We start from the raw sequence: 8,662 nt of genomic DNA on the forward strand, positions 1-8,662 counted from the left end.
CTGAAAATATTTACTAACTACAGAAAGCCCTCTACAGAAAGTTCGCTGAACCCTGTCCTAAGGTTAAAACTGATAAAAGAGAAGTAAGTTGTTATAAAGTCCTCGGTGGAATCTACAGCCAGAGACCCCAATGCATGGGTTTCCAGGCAAAACATGAGAACACATGCAGCTCCTCATTCCTGAAAATCCATTGCTTTTACTTCCTTGTACATTTAATCCTTTCCTCATCAGTTGCTGGCCTCAATCTTGAGGTTCCCTTATTGCTAGTTCCAAGATTCACCTTGAACTATACAATAATAAGGCAGAGCTTATACTACATATTTCTTGCACAAGTCTTCACTAATTTCTAGTGATCTGTGAAGGCTATTTCTAACGAAGAGTTGGAAATCTCCAGTGATATTCGCAGAAAACAAGCTGGGATTCTTCAAAGAGGGCTATTATTCATCATATAATAAAATATTAAGTTAAAGGCCTAGCAGAAAGGTGGGTTCATTTCTCTGTGGTTTCCTTTTCCTCAGGACATTGCCCACGACACTGTGAGTTCCTAGGTATCTCTGAATTCCTACTTTTATATCACTAACCCGGTGGGAATAGAGCAAGTTTCAAGCCTCTGTTTTTGTTTAGTTTTGACTTTTAAAACCATTAATCAGCATGTAGAGGAAGAGAAACCCACCTTGTTGTATTTTTTTCTTATTTCTGGTTACCTTCATTCCTCTCCAGCGCTTTCAAATAGATGTTTTTCTTTGTTTACTCTATTTTAAAATTTGTACCCAGTTTTTATTGTTTATTCCAAAACAGGAAGTTTGTTCTGATGCAAGCTACTCCCTTAAAACTAAAAGTGGAAAATGTTTTCTCTCTTTTTAAAAGTGAAGAGTAGTCTCAAGACTTTTTCTGCTAGGATTGACAATAATTCCATCTACTTCATTCCAACAAAAAGTAACCTTAAGCTGGAAATCTTGGGAGATGTCTTTATAATATCAAGAATATTTTGATTAAATGTCAATAGGATGCACCTTACAATCTCAGAGATAATATAATTTTGTGCTACAAAAGAATCCAAACTATGATCTACATAAGAACAGAACTTTGTCCCAGGGAAATCTTTAGAAGATGAAATGCCATTGATAAACTGTGTGAATCTGTGATGATTACTCAGATCTAAATTGCCATTGGACACCCTCAATTTTCCTATCATGCTCCCATGCAGATACAGTGTTGAGCCCTGAGACAAAGTACTCAGAACAAAATTACCTCCACCTTTCAATCTTTGCTATTGCCTTATGATTCTTATTAACCATAGAATGTTAGTTTTTCCAAATCTTGAAAGTGATACACCTCAGTGTGAGATTAGGTGATTTCTTAAAACCCAGTCTGGAGGTAAGGGAAGCATAAGCAGAGCAGTGTTTTGATTCATGAATAAAGTGAAAACTTTAGGAACTCTTTAATTAAACTCAGAGAGAAATGGCTCACCGGAGACACCAGCTGCCAGATCATCTCAGAAAGAAGAAGTTTTAGATGAAAAAGAAAAACCAACCAAACAAACAAATACAGATCAGATGTAATTCCAAGGGAAAAGTGCCAGAACCTACCAGAGATTCTACGGGAAGAAGTTGCAGAGCAGAACAAGAAGGAGCACAATATCAGCAGAGATCTACCCCTGAGAGGCTTGGATTCCAGTAAAAAGGGTAGGTGGAGTGGTTTTTTTCTCCCTCCCTAATGTCCCTGACAGACAGCAGGCCCCTGAGCTGTTAGAGAGCCTCTCTACCCTCATGAGTCCAAAACCTGCTGCTGCCAGCGGACTGGGAGCTTCTTGAGAACAAAGCATCAGACTGCCAGACGCCTTGGGATCCCCTCCCATCATCTCAGACCCAAGTCAAGATGGCAGGTGCCATATTGCTTCTTCACCCACCGTGCCATTCTCCTTTGTGCTCCCCAGGGGGCTTTAGCCCCTCAGTTTTCATTTTGCTCATTCCCACACACATTTACCAACTCCAGCCCAGGCTGTGGGAACCACAGGGGCTAGTAGATCTCAGGGAATCTGCATGACCCCAGAGCCTGGACATCCCAGGCCAGCTGCCGTCCAGAGAGAGGGTCAAAGATGATCAGAGTCCTAGCTTTTCCCCATTCAAACTCCTTCCTTTCCCTTCACCTCCCCTGCCTGTGGCATCCAAGGGAGACAATTGAGCTGGGGCTCTCAGAATTGGCTGCTTCCCCCCTATTAGTGCATCTACCACACCGAGGCTTCCACAGAGAGTGAGACACAAACATTTCCTCCTAAAGACCTACAACAGACTAAGAGGTTCTCATACTATGAGCTCTCTGCTCATTGGCCCTCCTTGGTCCTGCTTTCCTGGAAGCTCCATCGGCGCAGGGCACACACCAAAGCAGAGGGATATCAAATATGCTTGAGCAACCCGTAGGCAACTCAAGACCAGCATGCTTCTCCCTGGCACAGTCAGGAATTGATCTTCAGGACCCAGAGACAGGCCCTCAGGCAAGATTCCACACCCCCAGGACTCAATCGTGTTGCTCAGGGGCATGGAAGGGAGATTTGTGAACAAATCTCAGCAGGTGAGGGAGCCCACACAGGCAGAACTGAAAAGAGAGTGTAGCATGAGTCCAGCCACAACACACTGATGAAGCACTCCTCCTCCAATAGGAAGGTCATGCACTCCGCCCAGGGTGGGACCCTGACAGGGAAGCTCCCAGCCTGCAGCACTCTGGAGCAGGAGATGTGGGAGAAGAATGAAGCCTGCTCCTCACAGCCAGATTGTGAAACTCAGATGGCTCCTCCCCTATAAGCAGACTTGCTGGCTACATGGGGCCACTTCAGCCCCTCTCTGCTGGCTTTCCCCAGAAGCCTGGGAATGGACCCTTGACTCCTGCCAAGTGGTTACCTTACCAGCTAATGTGGAGCCTGAGGGCAGGCTCCCCCACCCAACCCTGCCCAGCCTCACTCCCACACCTGCCTCTGCTGTGGTGGAGACTAAGGACTCACTTGGAAGTTCCAGGGCCCTACCCACCACCTGGGGTGTTTGAATGCTTCTCCCGAGGGACTAGAGCTGGTCACAGGTCCCAAAAACAACACTGTAGCTTGCTCTTTCTGGCAAGCACCACCTATTGATAGGGAGGTCAATTTGCACAGCCCTGTACATTTACTGACTCAAACATACAGGTGTGGTTGATTCTTACCCACAAGCACAACATACTGTCTCAGAGATTAAACTGGGTGTGCCAGTACAGTTCACACTGTTAAGAAGATAACAGGGCTGGGAAAAGAGTAAGGACCCCAAAGACTTCCATCCTCCCTCATCAGTAAGGAACAAGGAATCTGCCCACACACATAGCATATCACTGGTACAGCCTACAAACAACTAGCAACTGCAACAAACCACCACACTAAGGGTATCTACAATCAAGGAGTCCATGTAGAAACTGGACCACTATCAAAACACCCACAAGCAAACCCAAGAGTTCTTACTGAACATATGCTACATACAGATCATTACTAGTGTGGAGGGGGAGAAAGCCCCATCTGAACAAAAGAAAATCCAAAAATAAGAAGCAACACCTGCTCCAATAAGAAGGAATCAGTGAAAGAACTTCATAAGTATGAAACATCAATGTGAAAGAATACCTCCAAAGGGGAATGCCAGCTCTCTAGCAATGGACACCAACAAAAATGAAAATACTGAAATGTCAGATAAAAAATTCCAAATATGGATTATAAGGAAGCTCAATGAAATCCAAGAGAAAGATGAAAAATTAACTCAAAGAAACCAGAAAAACAATTCAGGAAGTGAATGAAAAATTTACAAAAGAGATTTTTTTTTATTAAAAAAAAAAATAGAACTCCTGGAAATGACTAATTTATATAAGGAAATACAAAACACAATGGAAAACTTTTAAGAATAGACTAGACCAGACAGAAGAATCTCAGAGCTTGATGACAACTCTTTTGAATTAACTTAGTCAGTCAAAAATGAAGAACAAAGAATTAAGAGGAATGAACAAAGCCTACAAGAAATATGGGATTATGTAAAATGGCCAAATAGAAGAATCATAGGCATCTGTGAGGGTGAAGAAGAAAATGCACAAGGGCTGTAAAACATATCTGAGAGAATAATTGAGAAAAACTTCCCTGGTCTTGCTAGAGATTTAGACATCAAGGTACAAGAAGCTCAACAAATACCTGGTAGATTCATTACAAAGAGGCAATCATCATGACACATAATCATCAGACTTGCCAAAGTAAACATGAAGGAGGAACTCCTGTGAGCCATAAGGTGAAAACATCAAGTAACTTACAAAGAAAAACCCATCAAGCTAACTTCAGACTTCTCAATGGACACCTTACAAGCCAGAACAGATTGGGGCCCCATCTTCGGTCTTCTTAAAGAGAACAACGGCCAGCCTAGAATTTTGTATCCTGCAAAACTAAGGAGAAATAAAGACTTTTCCAGACAAGCAAACATTGAGGGAAATTGTCAAGGAAAGACCTGCCTTGCAGGAAATACTCAGAACCGCAATATACATGGATCAACATAATAGACACCCACCAGTATAAACCATCCAAAATCTAAAGCTCACAGATCATATAAAACAGTAACAGAAAAGGTAAAACAAAGCAATAAGGTACTACCCACCTGGTTGAAGAGAAGAGCATCCCACATATCAATTGGATTAATCAACATGAATGGTCTGAATGCCCAACTCAAGGGCACAGGCTGGCTGAATGAATAAAAAAATATAACCCAAGCATTTGCTTTCTCCAGGAAACACACCTAATCCATAAGGACTCACAGAGACTCAAAATAAAGGGATGCAAAAAAAAATATTCCATGCAAACAGAAATGAAAAGAAAGCAGGTGTAGTCATTCTCATATTAGATAAAATTGACTTTAAATCAACAATGCTAAAGAAAGACAAACATGGCCATTATATAATGGTAAAGGGGTCAATTCAACAAGAAGACATAACAATCCTAAATATTTATGCACCTAACAGAGGAGCACCTTGATTTGTAAAGCAAGTTCTACTATTAGATCTAAGAAAAGAGATAAACAGCAGCACCATAATTGCCAAGAAGTTCAACACCCCACTACTGGAACTGGACAGATCACCCAAGTGGAAAATAAATAAAGAAACTCTGGACTTAAATGGGACTCTAGAACAAATGGACCTAATAGATATTTATACTACATTTTACCCAAAAAATACTGAATATGTTATCTTTCTTCTCATAAGCATGTGGAACATTCTCTAAGGTTGATCATAGCCCACAAAGCATGTCTTATCAAAGTCAAAAAAATAGAAATCATACCATGTATCTCCTCAGACCACAATGGAATAAAACTAAAAATCATCTCTAAGAGAAACAATCAAATCTACACAAAGTCATGGAAATTAAACAACCTGCTGCTAAATGGTTATGGGGTCAATAATGAAATTAAGATGGAAATCTAAAGATTCCTCAAACTGAATTACAAAGGGGGCACAAGCTATCAAAATTTATGAGATTCAGCAAAACCTGCAGAAAATTGATAGCCTTAAATGCCTACATCAAAAAGACAGAAAGATCAAAAATTGAAAATCTACTGACACATCTACAGGAACTAAAAAAGGAAGTGCAAACCAAACACAAAGAAAGCAGAAGAAAAGAAATAACTAAGATCAGACCAGAGCTAAATGAAATGGAAAACAAAATAATAATAATAAAAGGATCAACACAAAAAAGGTAGTTCTTTGAAAACATAAACAAAATTGATAGGCCTCTTGCTAGATTAACCAGAAATAGAAAAGAATGGACCCAAATAAGCTAAATAAGAAATGAAAAAGGAGATATTACAACTGATACCAGAGAAATACAAATACAAAAATATCATCTGTAAATACTATGAAAGTCTCTACTCACATAAACTCAAAAACATAGAGGAAATGAAAAAATTTCTGGAAACACACAACCTACCAATACTCAATCAGGAAGAAATAGAATTTGTGAACAAACCAATAATGAGCAGCAAGATTGAAGCAGTAATAAACAATCTTCCAATAAAAAAAGCACTGGACCAGATGGATTCACAGCTGAATTTTGCCAGATCTAAAAAGAAGAGCTGGTACCTATAGAGCAGAAATTATTCCATAACATCAAGAAGGAGCAAAACCTCCCCAACTCATTCTGTGAAGTGAGTATCACCTTAACATCAAAGCCAGGAAAATACACAACAAAAAATAAAAATTTCAGACCAATATCCCTATGAATATAATGCAAAATGCTCAATAAAATACTAGCAAATAGAATTCAACAGCATATCAAAAAATAATCTGCCATGACAAAGTTAGCTGCATCCCAGGGATGCAAAGATGGTTCAACATATGCAAATCAATAAAAATGATTCGCCACATAAACAGAAGCAAAAATAGAGAACATATGATCATCTCAATAGATGCAGAGACCACGTTCAACAAAATTCAGCTTCCTCTCATGATTAAAGCACTCAACAAACTAGGCAGAGAAAGAACATATGTCAAAATTATAAAAGCCATATATGACAAAACCACAGCCAATATCATACTGAATGGGGAAAAATTTAAAACATTCCCACTAAGAACTAGAACAAGACAATGGTGCTCACCGTCACCACTTCTATTCAACATAGTAATGGAACTCCTAGCCAGAGTAATCAGGTAAGAGAAAGAAATAGAGTATCCAAATCGAGAGAGAAGAGGTCAAACTATCACTATTTGCTGATGATATCATCTTATGTCTAGAAAACCCCAGAGACTCCACCAAGATACCTCAGCAATTGATAAAAAAATTCAACAAAAAAGTCTCAAGTTACAAAATCAATATATACAAATCAGTAGCATTCCTATACACAAATAACAGTCAAGCTGAGTGTCAAATTAAAGACTCAATATCAATCTTAATAGCTACTAAAAAAATAAAATACCTAGGAATATACTTACCAAGGAGGTGAAAGATCTCCAAAGGGAACTATGAAACACTGATAAAAAAAAACTTACAGATCACATAAATGTATGGAAAAACATATTAGGCTCATGTATCAGTAGATTCAACATTGTTGAAATGTCCATATTACCCAAAGTTATTTACAGATTCAATGCAATCTACATCAAACTACCAACGTCATATTTCACAGATATAGAAAAAAATAATTCTGTGCTTCATTTGGAACCAGAAAAGAGCCTGAATAGCTAAAGCAATATTAAGCAAAAAGAAAAAGTTGGAGGCATCTCATTACCAGACTTCAAACTATACTACAAGGCTATAGTAACCAAACAGCATGGTATTAGCACAAAAATAGAGACATAGACAAATGGACCATAACATAGAACCCAGATTTAAAACCATCTACATGCAGCCAACAGATTTTTGACAAAGCAGGCAACAATATACACTGGGGAAAAGAATCTCTATTCAATAAATGGTGCTGGGAAAATTGGATGCCACATGCTCAAGAATGAAAAAGTATCCATATCTCTCACCCTTCACAAAAATTAATTCAAGATGGATAAAAGGCATAAATGTAAGGCATGAAACCATAAGAATTCTAGAATAACATGTAAGAAAAACTCTTCTAGACATCAGCTTGGGAAAATAATTATGAGAAAGACCCCAATGCAATTATAGCAACAACAAAAATAAATAAATGGAACTTGATTAAATTAAAAGGCTTCTGCACAGCTAAGTAAGTAATCCAGAGAGCAAATAGACAACTTACAGAATGGGAGAAAATACTCACAAGCTATGCATCCAATAAAAGAATAATAACCAGAATCTACAAACAACTTGAGCAAATCAGTAAGAAAAAAACAAACAACCCTACTAAAAAGTGGGCAAAAGGCATGAACAGAAGCTTTTCAAAAGAAGGTAGACTAGTGGCCAATAAACATGTGAAAGAATGCTCAACATCACTAATCATCATGGAAATGCAACTTAAAACCACAATGAGATATCACCTTATCTTAGTTAGAATGGCTTTTATTAAAAAGTCCAAAAACACTAGATGCTGGCAGGGATGCAGAAAGAAAGGAAGACTTATACATTCTTCATGGGATGACAAATTAGTACAACCTCTATGGAAATCAGTATGGAGATTCCTCAAAGAACTGAAAATAGACCTACCATTCTGTCCAGTATTCCCACTACTGGGCATTTGCCTAAAGGAAAAGAAGTCATTTTATTAAAAAGATGCCTGCACTCAAATGTTTATTGCAGCACAATTCACAATTGTCAAGATGTGGAATCAACACAAGTGCTCATCAATTCATGAGTGGATTAACAAAATGCAGTACATGTATAACATGGAATACTACTCAGCTGTAAAAAGGATGAATTAATGCCTTTTGCAACAATTTGGATGAACCTGGAGTCCATTATCCTAAGTGAAGTATCTAGAGAATGGAAAAACAAACACCACATGTACTCACTATTAAATTGGAACTAACTAATGAGCACAAATGTGCACAGAGGAAAGTAAAACTTAGTGGAAATCAAGCAGGGGGAAAGAAAGAGGAGGGGATGGGGAAACTTTTACCTAATGGGTATAGTGAACACTATCTCGATGATGGGCACATTTATAACCCTAACACAAGCATTAAAAAGGTGATCCACGTAACTAAAAACATTTGTACCTTT

Source organism: Propithecus coquereli, unplaced genomic scaffold (genome assembly GCF_000956105.1).
Source record: "Propithecus coquereli isolate 6110/MARCELLA unplaced genomic scaffold, Pcoq_1.0 Scaffold7, whole genome shotgun sequence".
Lineage (NCBI taxonomy): Eukaryota > Metazoa > Chordata > Mammalia > Primates > Indriidae > Propithecus > Propithecus coquereli.